Below are 23,473 nucleotides of genomic sequence, written 5' to 3' on the forward strand. Positions count from 1 at the left end.
AACCATGTCCTTAACTCTCATTAATGGAATAGTGCATAAATAGAAAATCAAGCTAATGCTGTGACAGTCCAATTTTCCTCTAAGGATAAAAGTTCATATTTTTATGAAGGGTCTAGTGAAGTCCATGGAACATAGACAAACTTTCTTTAATATTTTTTTAAATTGAGCTTTAGAGGTTCAGTGTCTTCTTCAAGGTCCCTCAGCAAGAAAGTTGTCAACTTGATATGGGATGAGAGTAAGTCATCAAGTCAATGAGCTTTTCACTCTGATTTTCCAGTGGTGTGTGTTTTAGCGGCAATATGATGTCCACTGGGGCGGTTCAAAATTATAAATAACTCGGTCAGTTTGTAGACATAATTTTAATTAAAAATTTTCATCCATTTAGCTCTATAAGTCTTACTAAATTTGAAGTATTAATATTGGGGGTAAGAATTAAGAAAGAAGGCATTAAAGGTATAGAATCTACCTTTTTAAAGGCACTGTAAAGCACCTTCTTAGAGGCAGTTTCTTCAGAGTGAATAATACAGCTGGAGTGGCATTTAGCTTAAAGCCCTGGCAGCTCACTTTTCTGGCTGTAAGGCATAATTACGGCATTGGACACAGTGCATTGGCTACAGTAGGGATAATGCTTGCAAGCCTTTCATTTATGTGGTTTGAAGTCAGAATGAAGTTCTCCAGATTTCTTTTTGATGCTTATCTGTAGACAGATCCTTTCCATTAATTGGTGTATGCTTTCCCTCAGTGGATATCAGTTGAGAAACATAAATGCTAAATGACTCACTTTCATCCCAGAGAACATCTCCCACATTTTAGAATGAAACATCATAATTGAGAATCAACAACCTTTTTATTTTGTTCCTAATGGACAGTTAAAGCCAAACTCTTAGGAACTTGACATTCTTGAAAACCACCACATGACTTGATTGAATCTATTTCTTGAATGTTGAATTAACATAAAGACATTAAAATCTAGAGAGTAAACGATCAAGATGAGAAAACTTGAGGCATAAAATAGGGTGAAATCTGAATTATAGAAAAAGTTCTTAATTGCTTGAAAGATACAATTTACAAACTATTATCAGCTGTCAAAGATGATTATGCTTAACATGGGGTTTGTGTGCGGCTCAGGGGAGATCCATGAAGAATTCTGAAATTATGGTTTAGTCAAATGATGGCAAATAGATTTTTCACTTGTGGATCAACTCAGGATGATTGGAGGAAGCTTCCAGGAGTATTTTCTTTAAAAAAGACCTAGAAGTTGCTTCTGTCCTAGTGGGGAAGAGAGTGCTATGGGTAAGCAGCAATGTGTATATAGTGGGTGCAGGAAGTGAGAGTGACAATATACATACTACCAGCTTGCAGTTGTGGACCTGAACAAAGCCTCTGGTTGGTTCTGGAAAGATCATAAATCCATTTTACTACTTCCAAAATTATCTAAATATATTCTGGATGTTTCCTTACTAATCCTGATAATTATACTCCCATAATTTATCTTAACTCTCCTGTTTCTCAGATTAAATTTGGGGCAGACATCTGCAATATGCCAACTAAATGCAGAACAGAGTATAGATACTTCGAGCTCTTGAGTTATCTTTACTCAGACTTGGTGATAACAGGAGCGAGCTTGTGTGGCCTGCTGTACCTATCTCTTTGAACGACCTCTTTGGCAGCAGGTGACGCATATACCAACGTGTTGTGTTTTTGTTACAATGGTCGCCTGATAATAGCAGAAGGCTGATGTTTGTACTGTGTGGGCATCTCCAAATATCAAATACACATACTATAAGGCTATATGTCAGAGTCTGTTTTAGGGGTTCACTGGCTTCGAGCTACAATCAAGAAATAATAATCCTTTTCTTTAGCATAATATCCCTCGGGTCATGTTTATAGCTTAAATCAACAAGCTCCAAAATGGACTGCTCTACTGTGGTCACCCTGTAAAAGAGTCTTCTATCTACTAATTGTATATAGATGCTTCAGGGGATCTTTCCAGAATCTGCTCCCAAATTTAATGACTGACACAAGGCAAAGCTGTTTTCTTAGGCGGCTGACTCCTGAAAGGTTGTTGTATTGTAAACTCCAGTTTTGCATGATCAGACTCCTGTGATAAAATGTGCGTGCACATGGTCAAAGAGCAGTGGACATTTACATTTCTAATTTCCCTCAGTAAACTACAGTGAATCTCCAAACATGTCCCACATCTGTCCTCTCTTTTTTCCTCTCTTTTCCTTCCTGGTTCTTCCTTGCTTTTCTCACCCATCTCTCCCTTTCTCCTTTCCTCCCCACTTCCTTATCTCCCTACTCTCTCCCTTCTTGAGTAAATCAGTTAGTGAAGAATAAAAAGTAGACATCATTTGTCCCCTATCAGCTTACTTTCCAGTTGAGAAAACGTTGACAGAATAACATAATGAATTTATAAAACATTAGCAAGAAATGTGCACTGCCTCAAAACCACGTGCACGAAGCCATGAACTGGTCTTGAGCATGTACCCAGCATTCAGTTTTCATGAAGGCATCTATGACCATTCTTGCTTATTGCCTGGTTTTTGCATTTACAGCTAACGGCATGAAAAAATAAATGCTAGGAAATAAATATCCCCTCTTCAAACACATTTTTTTACAAGTTTTTTTCTCTAGTTCTTTTGATTCATCAAGTTAATCTCAAAATTGTCATGGGGATCATTTCCCAAAAAAAAAAAAAAAAAAAAAAATAGATCTGTTAATGTTTGACAGACACAATGGCCACAGTAGATACACTGAAACCTGATTCAGAGAAAAAGTAATTGTTTTAAACACATTTCCCTCCCTCCTTCTTCCTGCCACATGTATGTCTGCCTTCTGGTAATTTTGAAAATGAACTCAGCTGAGTGTATTAGAAGACGGGTTTCTTCCCCACCCTTTCTTTCTAGGATTAAAGTGTTTGGTTTTAACAAGAACTTCAGAATTAATCTTTGTGTATTCCTTATCTTGTCTTGCTCCACTGAGCTTTTTAAACATAGATTCCCTGAAGCAGCACGCCACTTGTCTTAAAACCCTGGAGTCTCGGAGCACGACACAGGTTCTCTTTACCACAAACTACTAGAAACAACTCACAGGCCTCTGTTTCTTTCTTGCACTCTGCAGGGACAAACCATCCCCTCAGCCCACATCCCTGCCCTCACTGCCCTCACATCTGTTCCATCAACACAATCATGGATATTGTGTTTAGGTTGTAATGCCTAATGGTTAACCAGAAAAACACATGACCTATTGTAACAGCCTGGGGGCAAAACAAACCAACAAAAACTTCCCACAAAAGCATACCCCAGAAGGGGATCTATTGGCTTTTTGTACCAGGAATGTGAAAGCCCAGGAAAGGTGCTCAGAGTAAAAGGCTCATTCCCATTCTTTACTCTGCAGTAGGAGGCCATGGTGCTATTTGGTATACAATTTTGTTTTACAAAATTCTGGGAAATGAATGAAACCTGTGAAGAGAAGCTTTAGAAAAATTAGAAACAGCAGAGTTTATCTGAACAAAGAATGATTCATGAATCTTGCAGCACTCAGAACCAGAAGAGATTCAGAGTTCTGCTCTGCAAGTGGGCCGTGAGTATTTATAGACAGAAGAGGGAAGTCATGTACAGAAATAGTTCTGTTGGTTACAGCTGGGCTTTTGCCTTATTTGTGCATATCTGATCCGTGGCAGCCTGTGATTGGCTGAAGCTCCACTGCTTCTGATTGGCTTAGACCTATCTGTTACACAAAAATGTACTCCTAAGGTAGGTTTCAGTTTGTCTAGGTACTAAGTTCAGTCGTAGTTCCTTAATTAAAGACTCCAAGTTCAGAGATGACCTTAGGCCAAATTTAATTTAATACTTTGACACCACCATCCCCGCCCCAATATATTTTACAAATGAGACAGTATAAAATAATGGGAGCGTTTTGGAGTAGGGCCATTTTTGAAGAGTAATAGTTAAATGATGCAATGTGTTTTAATGACTCATCTACATGATAAAAGGCTCCCAGCAAGTCTCAGGCCTCCTGGGTCTCTCTCTCTGTGCTCCACAAGATCTCTAAGGAGAGAAAAGGCATGAATAAAAAATGCTGGAGAGAGCTTCTGTATGCTCCGTTGCTCTCCTAAGGCTCCCCTTCCCAGCACCTCTTCGGGGGTCTCATAGACCTGCTGACCTTGTTGTTATTACCCTGTGTGCACCAGCATCTCCAGTAATCAGTAAGTTTCTTTCAGCATCTTTTAAAGCTGGTCATATGGCATTTGGTAATATGAACAGGAGGAAAGCGGGAGGAGAGAGAAGGAAAGAGAGGAATTTAGACTTGACATTGACAGTTCTGTGACATCTGGTCTAGCTGTCTCCTGCTTTGCAGATGGGATCACTTGTATGTCCAGCCCTACCCCAGAATCTGAAAGAGGTCAAGGCCCTGGGAAGTGAGTGTACTGTGAGCCTTGGGTTAGTAAATGAGTGACTCAGCTCTGAGTCAGGTTAGATGCTAATTGTGCTGTGATCCTGAACACCTGGGATCCTGGTGCCAGACCAGCTGACTTGCTTCCTTCTGAGTCCTTCAGTAACCAGTACCTTATCTTGTCTCCTGATTACTCTGTAATGGCATCCCTGACTTGAACTCTAGTGACTCAAAGTCATATAGGAAGTGCCTCCGTGATCTCGTAGTTTTCAGAATTGGATTTAATTCTGAACCCAGTTTTCTCAATCTTGAACGTTTAATAACTCCACCCAGAGTTCCCTAACAGGAGTCATTCAGCTGCAAGACTGTAGCCAGTTTTGCACTGTTTCCTCTTTCTTTGATCCCTTGATTTTTTTATCTACTTGAAAAGAATTCTAAGCTCATTGACATTTGCAAGTAATGCAAATAATGCTTAAGGCCTGATGCTCCTTTTCTAGTATCAGTATGGGATTAACATTAGGAGATGTTCCTGAATGCCCCTCTGCCAGAAAGAGATCTTTGCTCTGGCTTCTATATTTATAGAATCTGACATCTAGAGCCTGGGTACACTCCTAATCTCGATTTTTCCAATTCCCCAGCAGGCAGAATTGTAAAAATGCCACCCAGCATCCCACATGCTGATTCCCAAAACCTGTGATTATAATGAGAGATTAATATCACTTCCATGATTTTGTTATGTTATATGGCACAGATGACCTTGAGTTAGGGAGATTATCCACCCAGGTAGGTCTCCCAATCTCACAAACACCTTTAAAAGCAGAGAATTTTCTCCAGCTGATCAGAGAGGTCAGAGGGATTTGATGTTGTCTTGCTAATTTAAAAGATAGAGGGGGCCACACGCCAACAAATGCAGACAACTATCTTACCCACCTCACAGCCAATAGCTGGTTAGAAAAGGCAGACCCAGTCTGACCTCCCCAAGGAACTGAATTCTGCCAACTACTTAAATAAATGTAAAAGCAAATATTTTTTCCAGAGCCTCCAGATAAGGACCCATCCAATGACACATTGATTATGGCCTTACGAGACTCTGAGTATACAACCCAGTTCAACTCGCTGGGATTTCTGACTTACAGAAATGTCAGCTAATAAATGAGTGTTGCTTTAAGCTGCTAAATTTGTGGTAATTTGTTAAGGCAGTAAAACGAATATTCTCCATCTTCCTTCCTACCACTGAAGCTTTAGTGGAAATAAATTGAAGTTGAAATAAAAGCATTTTAAGTCTGTGTAAAATGTTTTATGTACTTGACACATTTTTCTTCCTTTAGTTTCTTGAGTTTGATCGAAGAAAGTTTTGGAACTAACATGTGCAAACTGTAAGAGTCTATCCTCTTATTAATGAATGTCCATCATTGTCTTAGCAAACATTCAAAGGCAAATTCAATAACTGTTAAGATAGATTAATGGAAGCTTTTATATGCTTAGTAGAAATGGAACCCTAGTCTCATAAACACAATGTACTTCTCTTTGTAACTAATAGGAATTGGCAGAAATGAGAGAGAATTAGGCTTACTGTTAGCCTTAGTGAGACTGAAGTGTTAAAAAGAAAACATCACAGCCATTTACTTATCAACATTAAAGACTATTAAGATATTTGGAGGAATTTAGTTTTATAATAATACACTTTGCTACATCATTTAGTAGTTGATTCACTTGAATTTATCTTTAGGGAAATAATAAAGTATTTAGCATAAATTCTAACTACTATATGATGAAATGTGAATGTTTTATGGAAGCATACCCAGTAAAATAGGCTTTATCGGAGGGGCTCATTTAAGTTCAGCAGTAGTGGGAAGGGATGGATAATGATCACATCAAGTCTTGGTAAAAGCACATCAATTTAGATTCTGTTTTAATCTGGGAATGGACTTTGGTGTTTAATTTGTAAATGTGAATAATTAGCATTGTTTATGGGTTTTTATAATTTTTAAAAAGCTTTGATACAAGGCCCTGAAAAGTGAAACTTGCCTGACTAATAGATGTTTAAAGAATATATTCTAAGTAATTGAATTTTCTGGTTAACTGTGTCTTTTTATTTTGCCCATGATAATTGAAAATCTTGTTCAAGTATACTGTTCAAGTATACTGTTCCTCTTTGCTGCCTTAGCAAGTGTACTATGCTGAAAATGAGCATATTCTGACTGTCTTATAGGATCAAGGTTATTAACTTAATGATTAATGTCAGTAACTTTAAACCACTTACACATTAAAATATTTGTTTTTAGAGTATATTTTTATGTATTCATCTGGACTTTCTATGTGTCAAGGGATGTTTTCTCATAAAGTGAAATTAAGAATAATAAAGAGTTGTGTAAAGGTTTTTGATTTTGGTTCAGGTAACTAAGGTATGTATGGGTGAATGCATATATAATTATTGTGTATGCAATTCATAAAATTGTAGAAAAGCAGAAACGCAAAGAGCAAAATATAAAAATCACACATAATGTCATTTCTAGTTAATCTCTTGTGATACATTCTTTGAATTTTTTCTATATATGCAATAGCATTAATAATTAAAATTAATTATATTAATAGAATATATTACCTATGTTAAATATTAAATAAGTAATTCATTACATTTAATATTATAATAAAAATATAATTCAATATAATATAATATTAAATGATAAGTATAGGACACTTATGACAATATAGAAATTTAAAGAAATATTGAAATTTGGACCACAAATAGAAGAGATGAAATCAGTATTTAAGAAAGAAAAAGGTGATGGAAAGGGTAGAATATTAGAAATTCAAATGTAAATATAGGCTAACCTCTTTCTGGTGGAAGAGAGAAGTGACAGAGTAATGGGTAATTTAAAAGGTGTTTATATTAGTCTTGGAATGTCGTCAGAGAGGCAAAAATACACACATACTCAGACACATGTATATCCCCTTGGACCTAGGTGGGTGGTACTAAGGAAACACTAGGTTAGTGAGAGTAAACCACAAAGAATTCCACCATTGATGAGTAATTGAGGGTGACTCTCTTCTCGACAATGCGCAATCTGTTCCAGTCCCTGACATTCAAAGAAACCAGTGTTTCTGCACAGGGAGGGGAATTTTTGGGTGTACTGAAGGATGTCTTTTCTTCCCCTGTAAGTTCAGTCACACATTTTAGAACTGGAAGGAACTTTAGACACATTTTAATACTAATTCATTAATGAAGGAGGATATTAAAATCCAGGGAGGTAAAGTGACTTGCTGAGAGTCATTAAGGCTTTCCAATAATGGTCAAGAACTCTTGTTCCTTAATTTCCAGCCAACTCTCTTCTCAATTATTCAATGAAATCAATTAATAAACATTTACTGACTTTCTATGTTCAGGAAGATATTTAAATATAGTGATAATAAAGAAATTCAGTGCAGTATCTTTGTCTTTCAGGAATTTACATGCATGAATCAAGGCCATATATTATTATTAGACAGCATATATTAGAAAGCAAGGCCATATATTATTAAGTTAATAATCATGTGAATTAGACTAAGAAATAACAGATATAATAAGGAGAAAGACTGCATTGGATTGGAGCCATTAGAAAATACTTTTTAAAGGAAGTAGTATAGATTTTGGAAATAATTTTCAGAGTTTCAGAGAACTGCCTTTGGAAATATTTATCACAAAAATTTTTAATTTTCAAAATACTACATTTGTTGCTGTTTAAAACAATGCTAATTTTGAATTTTATTTCACTTTTCTTAGAAAATGTAGTCTGTATAATTTATGCTGTAAAGTTTTTGTTAAGTTTTTTTTGCTGTTATTGGTTTAAATTTGTGCAAATATTTGATGGATGCTTCAAAAAGTCTACCTTGTGATATTTATTCAAATGTTGTTGCTCTTAGTCTTTTTATTGTTTACTATACTTGTTGTACTTTTCTATAGAAACTATGGTTCTGTTAATATTTTCTTATATTTCTATTACTTTTCCCTCATCTATTTTAATATTATGTTAGTAAGCACAAATGTTGATAACTTTTATATCTTTATGCTGGTTTGCACCTATTTTACTAATCTACAATGGCCTTGTTTATTTTACTTAATTACTTTTTCAGTCGTATTCCCCTTTATCTGAAATTACTATGCTTATCCCCACTCATTCCTTTAATTTACCTGCTGATCTTTGCTAAATCTTTTTCTGTCTATTTACCTTTCCAAAATAGCTCATAGTTATTTTACATTTTTTGGTAACAGCTTTATTGAGATATGAATTATATATCATACAATTCAACCATTTTAAGTATAGAATTTAATAGCTTTTAGTATTGGCAAAGAGTTGTAAAGTCATCACCATAATTTTAGAACAATTTTATCACCCCAGAGAAAAATTCTGTACACTTTCATCATTATCTCCCCATCACCCTGTCCCTATCTCTAGGCAAAACTAACCTATTTTCTTTCTATATACCTTATTATAGACATTTCGTATAAATGGAATTTTACTATGTGTGGCCTTTTGTGTTTCATTTCTTCCATTTAACGTAATATTTTCAAGGCTTATTCATGTTGCAACATGTATCAGTCACCCATCCCTTTTTATTCTAAGTATATACCACCTCTTGCTTATCTGTTCATCAATTGATAGACATTTGGGTCTTTTTACTTTCTGGCTGTGATGAATAATGATGTTGTGATCATTTGTGCACAAGTTTTTGTGTGGATTTGTGCTTCCATTTCTCCTGGGTATATACCTAGGAGTGGGATCTGAGTCAAATGCTAACCATGTTCAGCTTTTGTGCGGAATTGGCAGACTTTTCCAAAGTGGTTGCACATTTTACTTTCCCAGTAGCAATGTATGAGAGTTCCAATTTCTACACACCCTTGCCGACACTATACTGTCTGCCTTTTATTATTATTATTATTATTTTTTATCACCCTAGTAGATGTGAGATAGTCTCTTGCTGTGGTGTTTATTTGCATTTCCCTGATGATTGAGTGTTTAACCTCTTTTCATATGCTTATCGGCTATTTGTATATCTTCATGAGAGAAATGCCTGTGGGACTTGGTTTTAATACAGTGTGAGGGTCATTGATTTTTAAGACAGAAGGCCAGTCTATTGACATTCAACAACTAAACCAATATCTATTTTCTGTCATTTTATGTTTCCTTGTTTTTGATATTTTACTATACAAACTTGTTTTATTTTTACTTTTTCAAATGATTTGGCAGTTACTACCATTGCTTTTAATTATTCTGATGGATTTATTTAAAATGTTTTAAAAGTTTTCCTTATATGTCCCTAGTTATTAAAATAAGATGAAAATTTAAAAATCCTGAGTTCCATTCAGATAAGATGAATCATTTTTGAAACTTTTAGTTTCACTTTTCACTCTAGTTCCAGATTTTGTATATAGAGGTTTGGCTATGAGGACCAGATTACTGCTATTAGATGATCATATAATCATGTTACAAATATCCTGTTTGTAGAATTATTTGCATTCAATTCACATTTAGTAAGATTCAATTCTATTCTACATTTAATTGGATTCAATACAAGTTTGACATTTTTAATTGTTTATTATTACGTATCATTTTTGGTTCATCACTTGGTCAACTGTAGGTTGTATAAAATGTATTTTTTTTTTCAAGAAAGGTAAAAGTTGGCATATCTAAACTCTGACATATCTGGAAAATATGCTTTCGCATGTGAATAACAAATGAGATAGCAATAAAAGTTTAGATTTATAACCTTTTCCTTTTAAGATACATGATTATTAACATATTGTTAGGTAATATTTGCGACTGTAAAATAAGTTTGATGATAAACCCTTACAAATTTTTTAATTTTTATGTATTTTTTCTCTCAGTATGTTTGAGAATATTTTTATTATTCTTGTATTTTGTATTTTTCCAAAGTATATTACATACAGATTTTCTTTTATTTTAAGCCTTCTTTTGGTGAAACTTTTTGTTTTCCTTTATTCTTCACTTTATAAAAGTATTTTTAACTATGCTGTAGCTTTTTTTTTTTTTGCAAAATTGCTCTTTTTTTTCTTAAGTATTAAGTTTTAAATTGAGTCTTTCTTTTCTCTTCAGCCCACTTCAATTGTATTGAATTATGTTCAACCACTATCTATTGAGCATCATTACATACTGAGCTTTGCTGAGCATCGATGACAGATATAGCCCTTGCCTCATAGAGTTGAAAGTCTAGCTGACAAAAGCAAATATTAAAATATAAATTATATTTGGGATGTGTGCAATGGAAGGGGAAGGAAATAGGCATGAGGTGAGTAATCTTATTTTATCAGTGAGGCCAGGGAAGGCTTTCCAGAGAAAGTAAAAAGTAATGTGAAATTTCAGGATGAGTAAGATTAAATGAGGGTCACAGTGATACTGGCGGTAATGAATGAATGATAGCTCGGGAGTGGTAGGGAACAAAAAGATTGCTCAGGCCACTTGGAAAGAGCAAAACAAAACAAAATCCAGATGTGCCATAGAGCAAGGGTCACCAAACTATAAGACAGCATCTGATCTTGTAAAATAAAATTTTACTGGATGACAGTCATGCCCATTGTTTACATAATGTCTATAGCTGCTTTCATGCTACAATGGCAGAGTTGAGTAGTTGCAGAAAGACTTTATTAGGTGCAAAACGTAGATTGGTTATTATCTGTCTCTATCAAAAAAGTTTGTCAACCTCTGTCTGTCTATATGTCTGACTATCTATCTATCTATCTATCTATCTATCTATCTATCTATCTATCACAGCTGGACCACACCACAAGATTCAGAGCACCCTAGGCATATATTTTGTAGGAGGGCAAATTCATGTTCTTACTATCTTTGAGTTATGTGGGGAAAACATCGGTTACATATCTAATTTCCTCCCAATATTCTCCACTGATTTGTAGTTTATGAAAATCCTCACATCCTGACAATTATTAGCCTCACTGTCATCAGCTTTTGTTTTCTTCTGGATATTGGTCTGCATTAGTCAGGTTTCTCCAGAGGTACAGAACCAATATGATATATGTATTTATAAAAGGGAGTTTATTAAGGAGAATTGGCTCATGGGATTACAAGACAAAGTCCCACCATAGGCCATCTGCAAGCTGGGGAAAGAGAGAAGCTGGTAGTAACTCAGTTCAAGTGCAAAAGCCTCAAAATCAGGGAAGCTAACGGTGCAGCCTTCAGTCTGTCACCAAAGGCCAGAGAGCCCCAGGAAGATGCTGGTGCAAATACCCGAGTCTAAAGGGTGAAGAACCTGGAGTCTGATGTCCAAAGACAGGAGGAGCAGAAGCAAGCATCTGGCAGAGGAAGAAGAAATAGAGCCAGAAGACTCAGCAAGCAAACTTATCCCACCTTCTTCCACCTGCTCTGTTCTAGCCATGCTCAGTCCATTGGATGGTGGCCACCCACATTGAGAGTGGGTCTTCCTCTCCCAGTCCATCAGCTCAAATGTCAATCTCCTCTAGCAACACCCTCACACCTAAAAACAATGTTTCACAAGCCATCTAGGCATCCCTCAACTCAGTCAAGCTGATGCCTAATATTAACCATCACAGGGTATTTCAGAGATAAATTATGAGAGACCACAACAGGAAAACCTACACAGATATAATTATAAAAATAAATTATGTGTACCACTTGAGATGTTAATAATATAGTATTCTATCTTTGTTGGGTTAGAGATTGGTGACCTGGCCTAATCTTTACCCTCTAGGTTGTTCTAATCTAATTATTGATGTCATTATTCTTTCAATTATCTGGTCTTAAAATATTCAGTAAATCTTGATGCTCTCCTCTATTCTTATCTATCTTGTCCCTTCCTTTCTGATTAATAAAATAATCCAAGCCTGTATACACTGGCATTGGTGTGCTTCTTGGTCTCTTTTTCTCCAGTTGCCCTTCTGCAAATACCCATCTGTGCACTTGGCCAGGTTAAGAGGTACAACACTAATTATCACTAGTGTCCCTGTCCTTACTCCATTGTCAGAAAACTCCCGTGATGCTCCGTTGCATGTATCAGGGTTTGACAAATTATGGGTCACATCTGACACCTTGCCTGCTTTTGTATGGCCTGTCAGCCAATAATGGTTTTTACATCTTTAATGGTTTCAAAAAAATCAAAAGAATAATGCCATCTTTGGATATATGAAAATTACATGAAATTTAAATTTTAGCATTCATACATGGTGTTACTGGGACACAGACACACTGATTTCTTCATATAATATCTATATCTTCTTTCACCTACCATGGCAGAGCTGAATAGTTGTAATGCAGATGGTATGTCCTGAAAAACCTAATATATTTATTATCTGGCCCCTTAGAGAAGAAAAAAAAAAGAATTGTCAACCTCTGGCATATGGGAATGCCAACTTCTTCTTATTACTTATTTTATGTAATCTGACCTCTACTTATTTTCCAACCCCAACTCTTCCTACACCAATCCTCAACCAAGTTAACTCTTTTACTCCTTTGTAAATGTGAGCATTTCTGCTTTTACTTTCCTATAGTGTGGACCCTGCCCACACTTCTGGCTCTTTGTTTCTGCTTAAGGACTGCTTTTTCTTCCGGATTGATTAAAATTTAGCCTCACTTATAGTCTTCCTTTATTTGTCCCACCTTCAGTGTGTAACATGTAACAGCTGCTTCTTTAGTTATGTTCATCAGTCCCTAAATTTCAACAATATATTTCTAAATTATGCCGTAGTTTGCTTGGGTGTTTCCTAGGCAGCCTTTCGCGTGGGTCAAATAATTCAGGGATCAAGTAGCTTTCCAGCTTGTGATGCTGCTAACTTCTACATCTCCACTGGACTTTGCTGAAACCCTTGCATTTAGCATGAAATAGCCATAGTAAGAAAAATGGGAAAGCCTGTTTCATGGCTGGCCTGGAAGTGGTGTACATAATTTTCCACTTACATCGCTTTTGGCAGCATCAAATTACACGGCAGCAAGCTAACTGCAAAGGAAACTGGACGATGTGGTCTTTCTTAGCATCCAGGAAAAAAAAAAAAAAAGGAATTGGTGAACATCTAGCTGGGTTCTACCACATTACCAAATAGATGCTAACTGTTTTTGGACTGTTTGAGGCAAGAAATTGTGCTCCTATTTATATCTGCAGCCATGTGGCACGTTGCATTGTAGGAGCTAAGTAAATATATCTTGATGATGCTTATGCCAACTTCACATTCATTTTAAGTCTGTAAAGTCACCTTCTTTTTAAGTTATTGGCTCATTTGAGATGCCAGGCTAATTTCAGCCACTGTTACGTACACTGAAGCACTATCTTATTTTAGTGACTTGAAAGGGACCATCATACTAGCTAATATCTACCAGCAGAAAATTCCTTAGAAGTGTTTTTACCCTAGAACCTCAATCTTTATTTTAGGGTCACGTCATTATCAGAGTGGCTAGATTTGTACTGGTTTAGCCAAGTGTCTCCTAGATCCTAATATGCGATTAAGATTGTATTAGAAAGTCTTTGTTATACAATGAAACTGATGATAAGAGCAAATTCTAAATATGCTTTGGATGTAAACTTTCCATTGCAATGACAAAATTGGCTAAGTCTCAACAATAGTAACAAATATCCCTCTTACTCAAATGAACCCTGTGTGGCATTTTCTGTGCACAAAGAAGCAGTTGCTTTCTCATTGCACTCAAGGTTGACTCATCATTATTGTTCAGTTCCTAATGAACCCTGATAAAATATTCAGTGATGCCTCAAATTTTTATATTTTTCTTAAAGGAGTTTTGAAATGATGCTCTTGAGCGTATAACTAAAGGTATCCTATAATAAAAGTACATAAAAATGGGTCAACAAAATGAAAGTGTCAATAAAAATGGTCTCTATGATGACTTCTAAAGGATGCTTGCTGCTGACCTGGCTTTTATTTCTTCTTTAAATATTAATTGTTTATTTGTTGGTTTGAAAGCTTAGCTTTGAGTACCGATGGGTCTATAGCTGCACATTTTTGCCTTTTTATTCATTTGAAAGAGAAAACTGGATTCTACTACTCCCTTGAGGAGTGCAGGGGTTTGCATGTGAGTTTCACCTATATGTAATATGTTGTTGCTACACTTGCTGAGTCTCCATGTTTTGTTTTAATACATAGTTGTGCTAGAGATGTTGGTGAGGAAATTTGCCCTGGTCATATAGCAGAGCAATAAAAAGAAAAAAATAAAGAGCAAAGGCAGCACTTTCCATTCTGAATGTGTCTCTTCCTAATCCTATCTCAACTCTTCACACTTCCCAAGGAGGTAGTTCAATAGAATGGAAATTATAAACTTCGGTGTGTAACCAGTTTTTCATCCTGCGATTTAAAACAGCATGACTCTCACGGGGATTCTTCATCTATAAAACGTGGGATATCAGCTATTTCAGAAGAATGTTTTGAGACTTAATTTTGATAATGGGTACAAAACAGATACCATCCATGAAAGCATGCATTTTGCATATTCATGAAACCTCTGTGTGTATCTTAGTTTGCCTGCCCTTCTGTATTTCTGACTCTATGTATGTGTTTACTTTTATGTTGCTGAAGGACATGTGCCTTTGAAAACTGCCTTCAAAACTGTTAGAGAAAGTTGGAGTGTGCCATTTATTTGTTGCTTCTCAGCACTGAACTTGTATTTCTTTGTTCTACTTTGCGCTACTGGAGCAGGACTCAGCAAACAATATTTTTTCTTTTCTTCTGGCTCAATATTAGGCTCTCCCACTGCTGCGCACAGAGGGAGATTGTGAGGCTGGAGGGAGAAGAGGGGACTTGCTGCTTTCTGGTTTTGGGTTTCACATGGTGATGAGTAGCTCTGTTTGTTCTGAAATCCGTGGGTTTCATTGCATTGGTGGGCAAGGAGTTTTTGAATCTCACACTTACAACCTCTATGTTTCTTCTTATTCACTTTTCTCTCAGCCCTTAGGGGAGGGAGCCACTTCCTGCAGTTCCTATTTCTGTTACACCTTAGAATTCTCTTCTTCATCAGTTGTTAACCACATTCTACTCTGCTTAACCACCACAGTTAACAGTTCTACATTCACTGTTCAAATTACTGGTGGGGCTTCTCTGTCCTTACTAGACTCTGATGGCTACACAGAGAATAAATAAGTCTGGAAATATTGATTAACTTCAAAATGACTTTCTCATTTAATATATTTGAGCCAGGTATTTCACTGGGAGTATAAAAATGAATAAGACAATGCCCCTCCACTCAAGGAACTCACAGCATAGTCCATTTATTTTGTATCATAGAATCATACTGTGGAAGGGATATTTGAGATTGGTTTGTTTAGTTTTGCCACTGATTTCCAACTTGCTTCTAAAGCAACTCTACGTAAGTCATCTTCAGTCTGGGCTTCAGCACTTTCATGAGAAACCACTGCATTTTTACCTTCACAGATTACTATCCTGTTCTTTCTCATATGGAAAGAAAATGTATCACCCTTTATTTTCCATTGGAATGAATTCTACCTTCTGATATAATTGATTAATTCAATAAATATTTACTGGGCGCCTTCTATGCACCACTGTTCTGGATCTTAATAATGCAAATGTAAATAAAAGCAAAGATTCCCTCACCTCATTGAGCATACATTCTAGTGCAAAGACGAAGCGAGTCAATGAACAAATAAAGAAGATAATACTGAGAGAGAAGGAAATAAAAAAGGTAGTACCTAAAAAAAGTGCCTACAGAGATGGAACACTCCTTTTAGGAACGTGGTCATCAAAGTCCTCTCTGGGAACATCATCAGAAATGGTTCAGCGTTACAGATCTGACAAAAGTGGGCACAAAAACAAGTGGTACAAGATGTGGCCTGAGTGGTTACAGGCCCACATGTGATTAGCAATAATATACACTGGGAATACAATGAGGCTTTTAAGTAGGGAGTGTCATCATTTGCTTTGCCAAAAAAAAAAAAAAAAAAATTTACCTCAAAAATAACTAGATAGTTATTTACTGTGTATCTCTTCCCTATCCCCTGACCTGGTGTTATCTCTCTCCCTGTTAAAAATTCTTAGCTCTTTCAACAGTCATAGCTTTCTCATAACACACTTTTCCAGGCCCCTATTATTTTAACCATCCTCAAGACTTATACTATTTATTTCCCCAGATCCCAGAATTAAAGACTTTATTTTCATTATAAATATGACTTACCAATGTATATGAAGGGAGCCTGTCAACTTATTAGAGCACTGGGTAAGTATTAGCTGATTAGAAAAAAAAAATATTATTAAAAGTGAGTTTAGTTATGTTCTTGACTTTTGCTGAGCTGGGGCTTAGTTAATGTGAAATATGGTGAAGTCAGATGGTTTTAATCTTACATTTCATTTTTGTGGAATTGGATTCTTGTGTCTGAATTCAAACATTTTAAAAGTTGTCTGGTTGGTATTATCAAAGAGTTTTTATCCTAGATATCTTTTACTTTGAAAGCATCTAGGTAGATACGAATCACCTTTCAGAAATTGCTGTGATTAGGAATCAGATGTGAGTGATTGTGAAGTATTTGAGTGAACTTTGGAAATTAACACTAGAATTCTGACACTGTCAAAGTGACCTATGGAATTTCAGTCTTTGAGAGTTTCTTAAAATTATTTCCTGCTGTTCCATACCAGAGGCTCTAGAAAGAGAGTTTTGTTATAGAGAGGGAAGAAAGTATCTTGATTCTGTGCTAAAATACATAAACAATCCTTTGGCTAAGTTGGATTTATGACAACATACATGTGGAACCTGGAAATAAGGAATAGATTTGAAGTCAATAGAGAAATCTGTGAGAAATATTTTTAAAAGACTTATATTTGCATTAGAAGATATCTGAGAAATAAGATAAATGATTTCACTTGAAAAACATTTCTCAAAAATTAATATACACAAGGGCTACTCTTTCTGGACTTCTTTTTCTGTAAGCAAACTTAAACCTTACTGTAATAGGGTTTTCTTTGTGTGTAGATGAATCAAATCCTAACTTATTGAGAATTTTGTCCACAAATATGGATGAATTTAATTTGATGTTTCACAGGAAATCTCTTCTATGAAGTCAGCTCTGTTAGACTAAACTCAGCCAAGTTTAAACTCAGCTAACTCTAACATGGCTTATTTGATCATTTGAGCAAAAATTTGAAATTAATGTCATCAAGGAAAATGTGTCATGTTTCTATTTCTATGGATTCCTCACAGTAGTCCAAAAATATTGACTGAATTTAATGCTTTTTTTACTGAATAATCATGCAGTTCATATTAAGTGAAAACTAGGGGAGAAAGTAGATCTCTACTTCTGACTTTTATCTTTGCTGGCAGGCATAAGTATACATGCGCATGCACACACACTCTCTCTCACACACACATACACACCACACACACACACAAACACACACACCGGGGGAGAGAGAGAGAGACACACACACACACACACACACACACACACACACACAGAGAGAGAGAGAGAGAGAGAGAGAGAGAGAGAGAGAGAGCACATTTTCTACAAACCAATACCATGAAACAAAATAGTGCCTCTTCTTTTTTTCTTCCAAGACCTTCAAATGCAAGTAAGGTTAAGAGTCTTTGGCTCTTTGTCTACCTTTTAGTGCAAATTACCTTTAAGATGAGGGCCCTTACCTTAATCATAATGGATTTAGCCTGCCCTGCTATATGATACTGACAACCCATGTCTTATTAATGAGTATTTCAAGCATCCATTCCTTTGTATCTTGTCTTATATGACAGGAAAACACACCAATATATCTTTTCTCCTCAGTTCATCACAGGTTTTGACAACAGGAGTGTGAGCAATGACAATAAGGCCTGGAGATTAAAAAGATGGCTCTGCTGCTCCACAACATGTCTCAGAATCTCCTTTCTTGAAATCACAGGTAACTGATCACCTTACCATTGCTAAAGTCTGTTTAAAAGCAGACTTAAATTGCCAATGGAGTCAACAGCAATTAATTTTACTATACCCAACATGAGAAGAACTGATCAAAATCCATGTTTCTAAAGGTCTGACTACAAAAGCAAATGATTTAGGCACTGTTCCGTATCAAGAATCTTTCATCATAACCATAGAATACTGTCTCTATAAGCCTGTGAAATGCCATAGAAAACATTGGAACATAAAATAGTTCCAATCTATTATTTTTAGCAAAATTAGTGGCAATGTTTGCTGATTCTTAGCAAGATAAATACCCATATCACCTATGGTTATTTCTTGCTAGTATAATAGTGGTGGGTGATTGCTGAAGATAACTTTTTTTTTCAAGCCAGAAACTTGAGGGATCAACTTGTCTTCTCTTTATCTGTCACAACTTCCTGTCTACCCTTTAACTTTCTCTCTCTCTCTCTCTCTCTCTCTCGACAGTTTGATTGACTCTACATCATCACAGTCTTTGGAATTTTTCAATTTTAATTCATGCTTATTGTACCTACCATATTTCAGAGCACCACCATCATTCTCTAATGTTACCTAACTGGTCTCCTTGCCTTTCTTCTTGAAGCTTCTGCAGTTTATTTCTGTATTCATCACATGTTAATCTTGTTTTTAAATCAATAAACATTTTTAAAAATAGTTTTAAATTTACAGAAGAAATTAGCAGAGAGTACAGAGAATTCTCATATTCTCACCCCTGCCCCACAATTTCTACAGTTATGAATATTTTATAGTCATGTGGTTTGTTGTAATAAACCAATATTGATACATTATGATGAACTAAAGTCCATGATTTAAATTTGGATTTGCTCTTTGTATATTACAGTTCTATGGGCTTTCACAAATGCATGATGTCATGTAACCACCCCTTACAGTATTATACAGAGTAGTTTTACTGCTCTAGGAATTTCCAGTTCTTTACTAACTTATGTCACAGCCCCACTGTGAGCCCACAGCAACCACTGATTTTTTACTGCCTCTGTAGGTTTGACTTTCCTATAATGTCATATAATTGGAATCATACATTATGCTGCCTTTTCAGACTGGCTTCTGTCACTTGGCAATATGCACGTAAGGTCCCTTCATCTCTTTTCATGGCTTGGTAGCTCATTTCTTCTTAGCACTGAATAGTATTCCACTATATGATGTCTGAATGCTGATCTCTTCATTCGCATATTGAAGGACATGGTGATTGCTTCCAGTTTTTGGTGAGTATAAATAAAGCTGTGATTAAAATCTCCAGGCATGCTTTTGCTTTGAATTTAACTTGGTAAATACCTAGAACTTCAACTGCTAGATTATATGATATGGTTATGTTTAGGTTTGTAAGACTCAAACTTTCTTCTAGAGTGGCTATATCATTTTGCATTTCCACAGCAATACATAAGAGTTCCTGTTGTTCTACATCCTCGCAAGCATTTAATATTGTCAGTATTTTGAATTCTAACCATTGTAATAGGTGTGTGGTGGTATCTCATTGCCGTTTTAATATTTTATTCCCTAGTTACCTATAATTTTGAGTGTTTTTGTGTGTGCTTATTTACTATATCTTCCTTGGTTAGATGTCTGTTCAGATCTTCTGTCCATTTTTAATTGAATTTCCTATTTCGTTATTGCTGAGTTTTAAGAATCCTTACATGTTTTGGTTACAAATTCTTTATCAGACATGTGTTTTGCAAATATTTTCTCCCAGTCTGTGACTTGTCTTTTCATTTTTAAATAGTGTTTTTCATAGAGCAGAGGTTTTTATTTTAATAAAGTCCAACTTATCAATTTTTTTCTATCATCTATCATGGTGTTAGTGTTACATCTAAAATTTCCTCACCAAAACAAAGGTCACCTGGATTTTCTCCAGTGTTATTTCTTAGTTTCATAGTTTCAGGTTTCATAGTTTTGAACTTTAAATTCAGGTATACGATCCATTTTGAGTTAATTATTATGTAAGGAATTAAGTCTTTGTCTTTATTCATTTCCTTAATGTACGGATGCACAACTTTTCTAGTACGATTTATTTGAAAGACTATCATTTCTCCATTGAATTGCTTTTGTTCCTTCAAGAAAGATTAGTTGACTTGGTATGTGTAGGTATATTTCTGGGCTTTCTATTTTGTTGTATTGACCTGTTTGTCTATTCTTTCTCATCACATTGGCTTAATTATTGCAGCATCAAAGAAAGTATTGAAGTGGAGTATTCTCAGTCTTCCTACTTGGCTCCTCCTCCTCATCATCTTCTGTTTTATGTTGGCTATTCTAGGTCTTTTGTCCTTCCATATGGTTATAATGTATAATTATACACTATTTTAAACCTGTTGGATTAGATTTGCTAATATTTTGTTTAGAAATTTTGCATCTATGTTCATGAGAAATACTAGTCTGTGGTTTTCCCTTCCTGTAATGTCTTTGGTTTTATTATTAGGGTAATTCTGGCCTCATTGAATGAGTAAAATGTGTTAACTCTGCTTCGATAGTCTGAAAGAGCATGTATAAATTTGGTATAATTTCTTCCTTAAATTAGTAGAATTAATCAGTACAACCATTTGAGCCTGTGCATTCATTATTGACAGGTTATTAATTATTGATTCAATTTCTTTTATAGATATAGGCCTATTCAGATTACTTATTTCTCTTATAAGTTTTGATAGTTTGTGTATCCAAAAAATTCATTTCATCTGTCATCAAATTTATAGACAGTGTTGTTCATAATATTCCTTTATAATCTTTTTTACTATTCATATGACTAGTAGTGATAACCATTCTTTCATTTCTGATATTAATAATTTATTTATTTATTCTCCAACTTTTTATTGGATAGCCTAGCTGGAATTTTGTCTATTTGATTGATTTAAAAATAAGAACAAAACAAATAAAAACCCACCAAATTTGGTTTCATTGATTTTTTTTCTAGTGATTTTACATTTTAAATTTTATTGGCTACTGCTATAATTCTTATTATTGCTTATTTGAGGTTTAGATTGTTCTTTATGTCTCATATTCTAATGTGGGAGTTTATTGATTTTAGATCTTTCTTCTTTTTCAATATATGCAATGAATACTATAAATTTCCCTCTAATCACTGCTTTTGCTGCATCCCATAAATTTTGATAAGTTGTATTTTCATTTTTATTTCGTTTAAAATATGTCAAAAATTCTCTTAAGATTTCATCTTCAATCCCTACATTATGGAGCAGTATGTTATATAATGGCCAAATATTTTTGAATTTTCCTGATAATTTTTATTGACTTCTTTTTTTTTTTTTTTTTTTTTTTTGAGACGGAGTCTCACGCTGTTGCCCAGGCTGGAGTTCAGTGGCGCGATCTCGGCTCACTGCAAGCTCCGCCTCCTGGGTTCACGCCATTCTCCTGCCTCAGCCTCCTGAGTAGCTAGGACTACAGGCGCCCGCCACCGCGCCCGGCTAATTTTTTGTATTTTTAGTAGAGACGGGGTTTCACTGTGGTCTCGATCTCCTGACCTTGTGATCCGCCCGCCTCGGCCTCCCAAAGTGCTGGGATTACAGGCTTGAGCCACCGCGCCTGGCCTTAATTTTTATTGACTTCTAGTTTAATTCCATTGTGGTCTGATAACATACTTTACATAGTACCCATTCTTTTACATTTGTTCAGGTTTGTATAGTTTCTATTCCTTTAAACTTATTAAACCCAGAATGTGGTCTATCTTGGTGAATGTTTCCATGTGAGCTTAAGAATAACTTGTGAACCAGGTGTGGTGGCTCACGCCTGTAATCCCAGCACTTTGGAAGGCTGAGGTGGGTGGATCATGAGGTCAGGAGTTCAAGACCAGCCTGGCCAAGATGGAGAAACCCCATCTCTGCTAAAAATACAAAAACTAGCTGGGCGTGGTGGCGGGTACCTGTAATCCCAGATACTTGGGAGGTTGAGGCAGAGAATTGCTTGAACCTGAGAGGCACAGGTTGTAGTGAGCTGAGATTGCACCACTGCATTCCAGTGTGGGTGACGGAGTGAGACCCTGACTCAAAAACAAAACAAAACAAAAAATAACTTGTATTCCTCTGTCATTGGAGTCATTGGATAAAGTATCCTGTGAATACTGAATAGATCAAGTTCATTGAAACTCATGTTCAGGTCAACTCTATCCCTGCTCATTTTTTAACTTCTAAACCTATCAATCACTGACAGAAAGGTGTCGAAGTCTCCAACTATCATAGTGAATTCATCTATTTCTCCTTGCAGTTCTATCAGTTTTTTGCCTCATGTATTTTGATGCTCTGTTGTTAAGTACATACACATTAAGAACTATTTTACTTTGGAGAATTGACCCCTTTGTCATTTATGTAATAACCTTCTTTGTACCCCATCATTTTCCTCACTCTGAAGTGTTTTTTGTCTGAGATTAATATAGCTACTCTAGCTTTCCTTTGATTAGTATTAACATGTTTTAAAAATACATTCCTTTACTTTTAATCTGTCTGTGTCTTCATATTTAAAGCTAGACTCCATCTTTTAATTGGTAATATTTAGACCAGTATTAAAACATAAAATGATTGTTACAAAGTTGTATTAATATGTACCATGTTTGTAAATGTTATCTGTTCATTTCACTTGTTTCTTTTATCTTCCCTCTTTTTCTGCCTTCTCTGGTTTTGACTGAGCATTTTATATGCCTCGATTATATCTTCTTCATGACATATTAATTCTATTTCTTTTTAAATACTTTTATGTGGCTGCACTAGAGTTTGCAAAATACATTTAAAACTAATCTAAATTCACTTGCAAATAACATGTGAGGGACAGTGCAGGCACCTTACAATATAGCATTCCTGGTTCCTCCCTCCCTAATCTTATAAGGTTGTTGTCTTTCATTTCACTTATCCATATGCTATAATCACCCAATACGTTATTGTTTTTGCTTTGAACAAATGATTATCTGTTAGGTGGATTAACGAGAAGAGAGAAGGAATCTATTTTATTTTTACTTATTTCTTTTCTTATGCTTTTCCTTCCTTTATGTGGATCCAAGTTTTAGACCTGCGTCATTTCCCTTCTCCCTCAGGATTTTAATATTTTCTTGTCGGGGAGGTATATTGGTGATAAATTCTCTCAGCTTTTGTTTGAGAAAGTCTTTATTTTCTCTTACTTTTGAAGGATAATTTCACTAGATATAGATTTCTAG

At 35.5% G+C, this 23,473-nt stretch overlaps 1 long non-coding RNA gene across 6 annotated transcripts in view; it reads left to right on the forward strand.

Moving 5' to 3' along the window:
* Window positions 1-3,722: 3,722 nt before the first annotated feature.
* The window catches only part of LOC105498735 (uncharacterized), a 234,283-nt gene continuing 214,532 nt past the window's right edge, over window positions 3,723-23,473 (forward strand). The window contains exons 1-4 of one of the 6 annotated variants that reach the window (XR_011612402.1): window positions 3,723-4,210; window positions 10,494-10,686; window positions 16,516-16,601; window positions 18,157-18,271. This is a non-coding gene — a long non-coding RNA (uncharacterized lncRNA). The remainder of the gene's footprint in view (window positions 4,211-10,493; window positions 10,687-16,515; window positions 16,602-18,156; window positions 18,272-23,473) is intronic. The other 5 variants (XR_011612399.1, XR_011612400.1, XR_011612404.1 and 2 more) reach the window with 5 other exon arrangements.

The sequence above is a fragment of the Macaca nemestrina genome, chromosome 14 (genome assembly GCF_043159975.1).
Source record: "Macaca nemestrina isolate mMacNem1 chromosome 14, mMacNem.hap1, whole genome shotgun sequence".
Lineage (NCBI taxonomy): Eukaryota > Metazoa > Chordata > Mammalia > Primates > Cercopithecidae > Macaca > Macaca nemestrina.